Here is a 12026-nt window from a genome sequence, read left to right on the forward strand (position 1 = left end):
ATTGCCTGTAATTACATTTTGATGAGCCTTTTATTGCTAATTCATCATCCAAGATGGGGCACTCTAGATATGAAATTAATCTAGTAAAACAAAGGTCAGAGTGTGTCCAGTGTAAAGAAAAGCTCTGTCCTCATCAAATCCTTTTGCCAAACAATAAAGCAGCAGAGAATCCTATCTCTAAACCAAATTCCCTTAAAGTGCCTTCTCCATTATTAACAGCATAAAGCTAACACTCCCTGGTGCTTCTCAGTGCAAGCAGGCTGATGTGAGGTGAATACATGCACAGCCCCCTGAAACAGAATGGGAAATGTGCCTGATCCCAACACTTTAAAGCAAAGGTCTATATGCACACAGAACTGTATTTGAAGCAAATCTGTTTTTGCAGAGATGTATCAGTCCACTGCGATCGTGGCGCGGCTCTCCTCTGAAGCAGATCCTAAGGCCAGGATTTAAGGGCAAAGTGTTTACTTTGCCAGGAAATGCCTGTAGGAACATGGCAAACTGACTCAGAGACAGAGACAACAGGCAGGCAGCCAACACAAGTTGCATCATGGAGCATGTGGGCACCGTGGGCACCTCAAGCTGAATCCCACTGCAGGGGTCCGGAAGCCAGTGTGCAGCAGGTCCCTCCAGGGAGCCCACCGGGAGGTGGGAGCGCTCATCAGTTTTTGGTGGAAGGATGCTAATTCCCCGGCACCCCTTGCCTGCTGTGTGCTTGAAAGGAGTGAACTCCAGAAGTCACAGAAAGTCTTCACTAGGGTTTTGGCAGCTGCAAGCCAGACTGGAACCCACGGAGGTGAGGGCTGAGGGGGCCTGGGCGGGCCATCCACAGAACTATTTCACTAAGCATGTTTCCAAATAGGAATTTACCAACAAAACCTCAAGGCACTTTCCCTTGGTCTTTGGAATTCTGTTCTGAATCTACTCACAGATTCCAGACACATCTTAGGTCTCCCTGTGCCTCAGGGTCTTTGCATACATGGTTCCCTCAACCTAAACTAGTCTCCATTATCTTGGCACAGCAAGTTCTTTTCTCCCTCAGGGCTATAGGGTTCAGCGTAAAATGTCATCCCCAAGAAGGGTTCCCCTTGACCATTCAACTAAAAGTAGGGCATGTCCCTAGTGTATTGTTGTCTCAGATCCTTCCTTCCTTTGGAGAGGTTATCCAAAATGGGTTAATACTTTTTATTTGCTTACTTATGAGCCTAAAACAACATATCTTATCCATGACCACATGAAGGGGGAGTTGTGTCAGTCTTGTTTTTATCCCTTGATCTCCAGCATATAAAAGAGCGCCTGGCACAGAGAGGTGTTTGATAATACATGCCAGATGAGAGGAGGAGAGGTGAGAGGGAAGGTGGGCTCCGGCAATGCACATCTAGTGTCTGAAGGGCCCTTTGTTGTTTCCAAATGTGCTGGATTGGATCACAACCTGTGAACTGAAGCTTACAGGCTGCAAACTAGCTCCCTACAGAGTTCTCGAGCTACCCCTGTCACAGCTAGACACCACGTCCTTTTATAAATTCTTTCTTGCCAGTATTCCCACTCTGGTGCTTAATAATATACTGTGTCATTGTGTAATCAATTACCTATATGTGGGTCTTCTCTCCTGTTTATTATTCACTTCCTCTTCTAGGTATTTTACCAGGCCCTGGATATGCAAGGGTGAACAAAACACTGATTAGTGTATTCAGGCTGCTTGCAGTGCAGTGAGGGGACAGACGTGTCGAGGGGTTTCTGTAATGTCGTATGGAGCCCAAACTCAAAGACCTGTGCAAGAAGTCTGGTGGGGTGAGGGCACAGAGTGGTGTGGAGAGGAGGGTTTTGGGGGTGGGAGTGGGAGACAGGGAGGGACGACAGACTGTATGCTCCCTGAGAGCAGGGGTTAGAGCCACACCCAGCAATGGTTCCCAGACTTGGGGATTCCACAACTGTATCAGCCAGGCTGCTGTGGTTGTAAGCAACAGATACCAATTCTTAATCACTTGAGCAAAAGAGGAATTTAATAAAAGTGTATATGGAAGCTCTGTGTTCCCACCACAATGTGAGATTAATGAATATGAGTGAATGAATAAATAAATAAAGGACAGGATGGAGGGCCTTTTCCTCTTGCCTCTTGTTTTTCTTCCTTCTTTCCTCCATCTTTTTCCTTTTAATTCTTCCTCTTTTCTTCCATTCTTCCTTCTTCCCTTTCTTCTTTTTGCTTTATTTATCCCCCCCCCTTTTTATTCTAGGAAGCACTTAAGAGAAACAAACCTTCCATCTACTCTTACCTTTGTATCAGTCAGGACCCCAGCAGGAAGCATATGGCATCGTCAAGCTGGCTAATTAAGGAAGTCTTAATAAAGAGCCTATTGTAACAGTGGGGCAGGTGTAGGGAACTATAGAAATGGTGTAGTACCCTGAAGTCACACGCAGTGGGGCCCTTCTCTTCCACTCTGCATGAAGGGACAGAGGAAGGAACAAGCATAGCAGCCCACAGAGAACAAAAGGCTAATGTGGCTTTAGACTGGGTGCAGCCAGTGCCAGGGGACACAGGGCTGAATATACAATCCACTGCACTCTCCTCTCGTTTCTTCTGGGTGTGAGTTCCCCACCAGCTAAACTCCATCCAAGGCCAAGATCAAAGATGCCACCCTGAGTGCCATGCAGGTGGTGTGCAGGAGCAGACAGCAGAAGCGAAGAGGAAAATTCTCTGCAGAAGCCAAGAGAGGCCCACCAGCCCAACTCTCATTTTATAAAAGAACCTTATAAGACTGCTTCAGAATTAAGGAAGTCTGTTCAATTGAATAGGTTTAACTTGATGAAAAACCACACTGTCCATAGTTGTCTTTTTTTTCCCTCTGAAGACGGAGTCAAATTTGCTTTCTGATTGACACAGTCCTTGGCCTAGGCATCAGTTAATCTCTCTAAAACAAGAACTAACACACAGGATGCTACGAAGACTTAATGAGGCAAAACACACAAAGATGATAAGCACACAGCATGGTTCTTAAAACTCCACGTAACAGCTGCACTGTCACTGCTAACCCACTCTCTGCTAAATCCTATCTATGCCCTAGGTGCCCCTGTACACACCCGGCCACAGAACTTGGGGACCAAGCAGCTATAGAGTTCCTGAGGTTTGCAGGACAGAAAGGCAGGCACCCCTCTAACCTGCTTCATCCTGAAGCTCACGAGGTGTAAGCATTCCTTGCTCAGGGCTGCCACTCTTCCACTCAAGTGTCCAGACTGGGGAGGCTCCAACCATTGCTCTCAACATTTCATCAAGAGAAAAGCACGCGAGGCTCTGTTTTCTCTTTCACCAGAGGATGTATTTCAAAAATACCAGGCTCGCTCCATGGGGGTCACACAGTCTTGTTTATTTTTTCTCCAAGAACACACTCCTCGGAGCAGATACATTTACTAAGCATCCGATGATTCTTTCTTTTAAAATAAAACAGGATAGATTCAGACCCGACATAAAAGGATTGTGTTTTGAGAACGTGCTCAGGGAGCGGGCACACGGCGGTGCCCGTGCGCCACCTACTGGCCAGTCTCGTTCAGTTCCCAGCAGTCGGAGCAGAGAACAGAGCTGAAGACTGGAGGTGGGATTACAGTCTTAGAAGCCACAGAGTTATATAAACGATGACAGGTTCCCACCCGCTACACCCCAGTAGGTTGGGGCCAGCAGAATGCATGGTTCTGAGACCAGAGACAGAAGTCAAAAGCAGTGCTTGGTCCAGCATGAGGACAGAGATCTCAGGAAGTGTGTGGGACCCCTGCTGAGTCTGGAAAGAAATGTCTCCCACAGTAGGCTGTGGATGAAATTGGTGTGCGTGCCACCTCCTCTGGGAAGCCCTCCAGCATCTCAGGGTGCCCTTCCTCAAGAAAAGCAGATGCCTCCCCCACGAGCACATAACTCTTCTTGGCCTCTAGCAATGAGCTCCTTGTGGGCAGAGATGCTGTTCTACCTGCTTCTCTGTCTCCATCAGCTAGCACAGTGCCTGACTTGAGGAACATCTCATGAATGTTTGCAGTCCAGCAGAGGCAGGGGCAGAAAGAAAGGAGGACTTGACCAATTACATGAGATTCAAATTTTGCATGTGATGAAGCAAAGACTCAGTAAGTGTTTGATGGGTAAACATGTGGCATCTGCACTTCTCATTATTGTAGAAAATAGGTACCCAGATATTTAGTCATCAGCATCCTTCAAACGCCATCAAAATCTACCGGGAAGTATCTATCAACCACTCCCTCGGTGCAGCAGCAAAGTCACAGGAATTCACAAGGGATCGTGCTGGAGAGGCTGAACACACAGACCTTTCCCAAGAGTGATAAGTGATCGGAGGAAACTAAAATACGGGGTGTGATGGGGAGTGAGGGAGGTGTGTGGCTCCTTTGGTCAGAGAGCAGGGAAGCTTCTCTGTGGAGGTGACATTGAGATGAGACATGGAAGGTGGGACAAAGGCAGTCACAGGTGTATCGGGAACAAGATTACAGGCAGAGGGAAGAGTAGGCACAAGAATCTGGACCGGAGAGGAGCTTGGGGCTTTTGAGGGATGGACGAAAGGGCTGGAGTAGACTGAAGGAAGGGTGAGCACAGCGGGCAGCCACACCACTCTGGCTGGCCAGAGAGGTCAAGTCAGATATGGTAGGGAGCTGGGGCCATGGCCCAGAGTTTGGGTTTTACTCTAGATGCCAAGAAAAGCCAGATCAACTGAGTGATGCCTGTGAAAGCCCACGCTGACTGCTAAGAGCATAATGCTGGGGTGAAGGGGGTACAGAAACAGGTGTCCAGAGCAGGGCTGAAAGGGAACGGAAGTTATCTAGGAAAGCCAAGACAGAGGGCCTGTCAGGAGTGACAGAGAGAGGGGAGTAGACTTGGGGTGCATTTTGGAACCAATAGGAAATGACAGTGGATGGTGTGGGGAGTGGGGCAGAAAAGGGCAGTGGTGAAGGCCACACCCACACTTGTTGAACTCAGAAGAACCCTTAGCATTTGCATTGAGCGGGAAGGAGAAATGAAGGAAGACCGAGGCACTCCTCAGTCTGCTTAGCATTTAGCATATTTACATAAGTCCATAGGATGTCCATTTCATTCCATATGGGAGGGCAATGGTGTAAGAATATTTAATTTGTCAGAATGTCCATGTGTCAATCCGTGTTTTCAATGACCTTCTGCCAGAGCCAATCTATAACCCATGTTCAATAGCAAAAAGGCATGGAAAAAATGAAGTGGCTGGGCATCCGTAAGAACAAAGAAATGGAATCAACATTTGGAGTGGGATGGGGACAGTCAAGGAGTCCATAGGGACTGACTGGTGACATCAAGCAGAACTCAGCCTGTGGGAACAGCAAGAACACTGACTTCCAGAGGGAGTGGAAAGATTCTGGAACAGGAAGATGTCATTGTCATCTGCAGAATCTGGACTCGTTGGAGAGTTCACCTGAGTTTGACAAAACAACAGAAATGGCCGGGGTCTGATGGAGATAGCCTGAAGGCTCAGGCTTCCCCTCCCCACACTGGCCTGGGCTGTATAGCTTGGTTACCTATTTCCTTGTTAGATGTAGCTACTAGAAAATGTTAACTTACACAGGCACCTCATGATTGTGGCTCACAGGACATTCTTCCTGGACAGTACTAGTCTAGGCATAATCTCACTGTAATTGCCTGGTGATGACCCTGTTATTCATCCACATGGCTGCGAAGATCAAGTTCCCACTCTGCTTCCTATTTCCTGAGAATCAGCCCATATAGAAGAGTGAATTTAGCGCATCTAAACTGATGTGGGGCTCCTGGTTCTGACTCTTTCTAGTCATTTACCCACTTGATTGCTTGGTGCCTCAGATTCCTATACATAACATGAGGATATACACTGCCTCACGGAGATGCTCCTGGCGCCCTTGGTTGTCCACAATCTGACTCCAGATTGCCTTCCAGACCCACCTTCCACATAGGCCTGGTGTCACGCACACCCTTTCTCTGAGCCTCTGAGCCTTTCCATTGCTTCTGCATCCTAAGCTTGCTAGTGAATTAGTTAATGATCAAAAGCTTTAACCACTTAAAATGCTTTGAGCAGTGTCTGTCACACAAAAAGGGATCAACAAATGTGACACAAAGTTTACTAAGACCTACAACAATAACAGATACAAAAATGCATTTTCCCTAGTTGGATCTATGGTTACTTCTCCACCCTACATATAAAGTCTTATCTTCCCTATTTGATTTTGAGCTCTCCATGTTGGAGCACTTCTCCGCAGCCACTCTGGACAGCTTGCTTAGCCCTAGAACATAGTAGCCATCTAGCCAATATTGAGGGAAGGGACTGAGGGTTTTCCCCATCTCATCTGATGTTGGGGGCCAGAGTGAGGCACTCCGCCCATGGCAAAGGTCATGAGGAAGGAGGCTCGACATACGCAAAGGCGGGATTGAGCCTCAGGAGTCCCCCTGGAAATCCTCGAGCATCTACCCCCATAACCAGAGCCTGCCTGCTTTACTACTTTGTGCTCCCACCTACACCTCTGACTTTACGGGGGGCTGTCCCCCACCACCTCTTTCAGAGAAGGAGTTAACCTAGAGCTCCAATTAATAAAAACTCCTGGGCGTGACAAGACTGTTTTAACCTACAAACTCCTCTGAAGGTTCTCTAGCCTGCCTGACAGGCTTGTCCGGCCACATGTGATTGCTCACAGCCTCCCAACCGTGAGAGGCACGAGATGCTTTAAACCTTCTAAAAACAGGTTCCTTAGAAAAGTTAGAAAACTATTAGTATAAGTATAATGGGCTGATTAGAAATTGTATTGGTGAAGGGTTTTTCATTTGTTGAGCCAATGTTTGTTGCTAAGTCTCCACATCCCCTGCCCTTACACACATTAATGAATATATAGAAGAAATAAGTATTAACCTTTGATATTAATCATGTTAGACCTTAGGCTAAGTAAATTCTTTCCTTAACTAAAACCCACTACACCCTCACCCTATAGGAATGTAACTTTATTTGGGTAGCGTCTGTTTTAAGAATAATCACCCCTGGAGAAATAAGTGTCCTAGTTGACTGACCACTGTCACAAGGAGAGGGTCATAAATTGTTAGCAGGCCCCCTGGCCAGAAGATGATGTAACACCCCTAAGACCTCTGTATACATTGGTATGAAGCACCTGACTTTGATAAAAGTCAGGACTGCTGACCCCGTGTGACTTTTGTATAACATCTCAGTGTATAAAAGTAGACCATGGAAAATAAAGAATTGGGATCAGTTCCTCAAAAGACTGGTCTCCCCATGTCGCTCTCTTTCTCAAACTCTGGCTGAGTCTCCATCTGGAGCGTGGAACCCGCCATGCTTACTAATTATGCCTGGGCTTCTAAGATCCGACCGGGGAGGCCTCAGTGTCTCCTCTCCTTCGGGAGAACGGAAGGACGCCTGTGGCCTACGTAAGTGGTGCAAACTTCTTGTCTTGAAGTTTTATTGGTCTCCCGCGTAAACCAAGCTACTCAGCCTCTTTTCTCCACTGAATTTTCCTACTGAGCTATCCTCATTCTATTACTCTTTATATCTCTAATTAAAATCTAATTGAAGCTATTGTATCCTGATCCTCACCGACGCCATCCCTGCTTTGAATACCCTGGATCAGCCGGGGCTGGACCCCGGCAATCTACCATTAGCCCAGCGGCCCATGTGACTGGCTAATTTTTCTCCAGAATAGAAACTCTTCAGCATCCTTCCCCATCTTCTGGGCTTGCAGACACAGAGCAAACAGCTTTTGGCAAATGTCAGCGTGGTTTCATGGAAACGAGTCCTAGATTTTGTCTGCCCCAGGCTCCTCTGTGGAGCCTTGCCTGTGCTGTGGCTGCTGGAAAGGAGCCTTTTTTGTGTTCTCTTGGTGGTTTGACGAGGTCCACATTCCAGGCCTCCATGGGGAAGGCAATCAACTTAGATGTCCCTTTTTTCTAAAACGGAGGGGCACATGGATACCAAAATCTCAAAAGAAAATCAGATCATGTGAAAGGAGGTCCCTTCCTAGTTTTATTTCCCTCGATGCCTTGTCGGGCAAAAGAAAAAAGATATATTAGGGGTTCCACATTTTAAGAAAAATTCGTAAAGCTCTCAAAGAACTTTATGAGAAGAATAAAGTGCAAGAAAAATCGATCTAGACAGTAATTCTAAGTAACCACGCTTTGAAATAGTTTTAACCTGAATGTTAAAGAGGGGCAGAGACCAAGGAAAAACTTCCAGATGTGTAATAACAACTTAAAAATCATTCCTCAAGGTCTGACTTGACTCCTTCTTGCTTTGCTATTGTCCGAGTCCCTACCCATGAGATGGCCCCAGTTCACGTGTTCCTTCAGCCCCCATTCTAACACATGGATCCCAGCATGCTGGGAACCACATAAATGTTTGTTGAATCAGCATCAGTTAGTCTACCAGAAGTCACAAGCCGGTGGCAAGGACAGAGTGACTGAGAAACACTTGGAGAAAGACTACAGAGAGCCCAGCTATCAACAGAAAAGTCCTGCTTGAGCAGCTTTGCCAATTAAACCAAAGCCAGTCTGCTGAGTAAGGCTCCTACATCTGAGCTGTTTTTGGAGACACTTCATGATTCACACCCAAATTATACAAAATGAAAGAAAATACTGGATAAATCAAGCCAAATATTAAGTTTGGGGGGAAAATTTTATTGGACAAATTAGAAAAATATTGGTATTGTGCTTCAGGAAACCCACTTCTTTCCTCTGGCTGCAGGGGCAGAAACAACCTCAGTGGCAGATGGAGAGGGAATAGGAGTTATTTTAAGTGAGTCGGCTCCGTCCCCCATGCTGGCCACAATCTCCCACTCACACCCACTGTGCTAATCTGGCAACCTCGGCCAGAACCAAGGGCAACATCCATTTGTAACAAGGATTTAACTGTATGACTGGGCTTGGAGAAGGCCTCTCAGGTTGGAGTGAGGATTCCCTGCTAGAGCTGGCCAAGGACGCTGCTGGTGGTGGTTGTCCCCAGCTGTGGGTGAGACTCTGACTGGGTCCATTTACGTCTGGTGCAGACACCAGGTTTCTGGGGGAAATGCCCTAGTTACATAACATTATCCTGAAGGATCCAAAGTAACTGGAAATGAAACAGTGGCTTTGGAGGATTCTTTCATTCAGTCTCCTTCGAAGTCCCTCCTCTATGCTGAGTGACTGGTGGTGAGGGAGAAGGAGGGAGTAAGTTTTCTGCTTTTGTTGTTCAGGTGAACAAGACAGAGACAAACAAACTACCTGTACGTGCCGAGCTGGGCTATTCCCCCCAGCGGACTGATTCTGAACTGTCATACTTTAGCCACTGCAGCTGCAGGCATATCCTCAGTGCTACTTTAAAAACAAACAGACAATAGGAACAAAACACTTAGGTTCCCCAGGCTCACACAGAACCTCCCAGTACAGCTACGGTTTGCTTTTCTTCTAGCTCAGAGCTGACCAAGAAAAGTAAGGGTGTGAATGTGTGAGAGACAGACAGACAGAGAGAGAGACAGAGCGAGGGGGAGAGACAGACAGGCACAGACAGGTGTAGCTGAGGTTGCACAGACTAAGTTGATATCAGGTTGAAAGTAGAACTGCATGCAGACTGCATGATCCCAAAGACTCTGTCTGTTTACTCGTGTGTGTGTGGATACAATCCCTCACTGATGTTTATCATAATAACCTGAACAAGGTGAATAATTAAAAATGTTCTTTAAATCCAGCCCCCACCCCCACAAGCATCCACCATCACCGAGTCCTCCCAATCTTTATAGCAGTCAATAAAACACAAACAGAATGCCCACAGAACTGCCACGGTCCCCACAATGTCCTGGGGCTTGATTTGTCACACAAGGCTCTTAACTTGTATTATCCCATTTACACTGACACCCCATAATATTATACTTTTTAGTTATGACAAGATTACAAGAGAAAATGATGTTCAGAAAGGCTGTGTGACTTGCCCAAAGTCGCACAGCTGGTTTATGATGGGACTAGGAATCAAGGATAACCTATGTACTGCTGAAGTTGAATTCCTTCCACTTCACTGCTGTCTTTTTCCCAGCAGGAAAATACAAAACTCAGGGAGGGTTAACATCCACTATTGATTACACAGATGGGTTAGTTCACAGAATCCTCAACAGTGGGCATCACACCAAACCTCTTCTAAATATGTCATGGCCTCAGTGTCACAGATGGAAAAAATGGGATAGATGGTCCATTGACCTGGCCACTCCTGATGTTCTTATTGTGGGTCAACTTCAAAAAGCTTCATCTGGTTTGGGTCCTCAAAAGTGAGATGTGCAGCATTTGCTTGGGCCACCGCATTTATGGGAATCTGACCCTAGCTACCATTTCCAGTGAAATCATTCATTGCAGTGTTTCAACAGAGAGAACAGAAATGACTTGGATCTGTGGGTATTTGCACTGTCAGGAGACGATCAGTGTTGACTGGTTGGCCTATTCTAAGAGCCTTTCAGCTGCCCTCTCAGCGGCTACAGTTCTGAAGTCCATGAGATGGATTATTTGCAAACAGGCCATTTGCTGCATGACCAGGAGATGTGAAAGACCAAAAGTCTCTGAAATGACTGCACAGATGGGAGCTGCTCACTTCCACATTATAGAGAAAGGGAAGGTACCCTGGTGACCCTTCTGACATCTGGTTCCATTTTATTCCTTCTTTAAAAGCTGATAAATAGGAAAGTTAATTCATTCACTGGCAGAAGATCCAGGTTTGATTGCTTCATTTACTCTGATTCACTCCAACTTGGAATAACTAAGCACTAGGAGCCTACTGTCAGCCACATCAAACATATATCTCCTACCACCCTCAACAAGCAACCCCAACTGCAAGACTTAGAAATGGGTACTGTGCTAAGCTTTTTAAACTTAAATACACTTTTAGACTTAAATATCCTTAAAAAGTTAGGTAGGTTTTTCAGTCAGACTTTTCAGCAATTCTGAATTAAGTATGGAATCAGCTAACCAGTTAATTCAATCCTTTTTTGATAAAAAGCTTGTTGAAGTCAAGTATTACCTTAAGTTGCATCCTGAAGCATGCATATGGGATCCATATGATGTGGCCATGACTCCATTAATACCAGGGCGATTAGAGCAAAGTTGGATGGTGATGGAGCTAAAACACGAACTTCTTCTAAACAATGATTCAAGGGAGAAGCAAACTGGTCCACAAGATGTTTCACAAATAAACGTTTGCATAGCAGTCACTGCTGATATCTTCTAATTTTGATGAAAGGAAAAAAGACATGTGGAGTGGATGGGTGTGTGAGAGTGTGTGTGTGTGCATGTGTGTACAGCTATAGGAAATGAACTATACTTTCTTAACATTCAAAAGCAGAGTTTACTATATTACTCTTTATACTTTTATATCTTCTTTAAAATTGGCTAACCACAGACCAAAAGGGATGTCCTTTTATCAACATACTGCAACTAGATCAGGGGTGCAAACATGTGGTGCCCTCTCTGCCATGCCCCTCCAGAATCCACAGTAGACCAAACCTGGGTGCCCTTCAGAATCCTCCTAAACACAGTGCTCCAGGCAGCCTCTCCCCAGGGATCAGAATGGACCATGCTATTCTGGGCTGTCTTGGACTAGGCCAAACTCCACTCACTTCAAAGAGAGCTAAAACGATGCTGAAAGAAAATGGTTACCTATCAGCTCACTAAACAATGCTACTGGATACAGCATAGGCAGGACAAGGGGGGAAATCTCAACGGTTTCAATGAAACACAAAAGGTGTTGTTGAGTATCTTCAAACCAGCAGGCACCGGGCTTGGGTAATGTTCCAACTCCATCATAATGAATTTCCAGGGATCTTGACTCTTTTTTGTTGTATCAAATGTAATTTTCAAGAAGTTGGTCTCAGGACTTCCCTGGTGGTCCAATGGTTAAGAATCTGCCTGCCAATGCGGGGGACACAGGTTTGACCCCTGGTCTGGGAAGACGCCACATGTCACGGGGCAACTAAGCCCATGGGCAGCCACCACTGAAGCCTATGCACTCTACAGCCGGTGCTCCACAACCAGA

The 12026-nt window shown here is 46.1% G+C and overlaps 1 protein-coding gene across 1 annotated transcript in view; it reads right to left on the minus strand.

Annotated features, from left to right (window-relative positions):
• CACNA2D3 (calcium voltage-gated channel auxiliary subunit alpha2delta 3) overlaps positions 1-12026 on the minus strand; it is a 908562-nt gene that overhangs the window by 195131 nt on the left and 701405 nt on the right. The gene's annotated exons all lie outside the window — the stretch shown is intronic.

Source organism: Bubalus kerabau, chromosome 20 (assembly GCF_029407905.1).
Source record: "Bubalus kerabau isolate K-KA32 ecotype Philippines breed swamp buffalo chromosome 20, PCC_UOA_SB_1v2, whole genome shotgun sequence".
In the NCBI taxonomy this organism is placed as follows: Eukaryota; Metazoa; Chordata; class Mammalia; order Artiodactyla; family Bovidae; genus Bubalus; species Bubalus kerabau.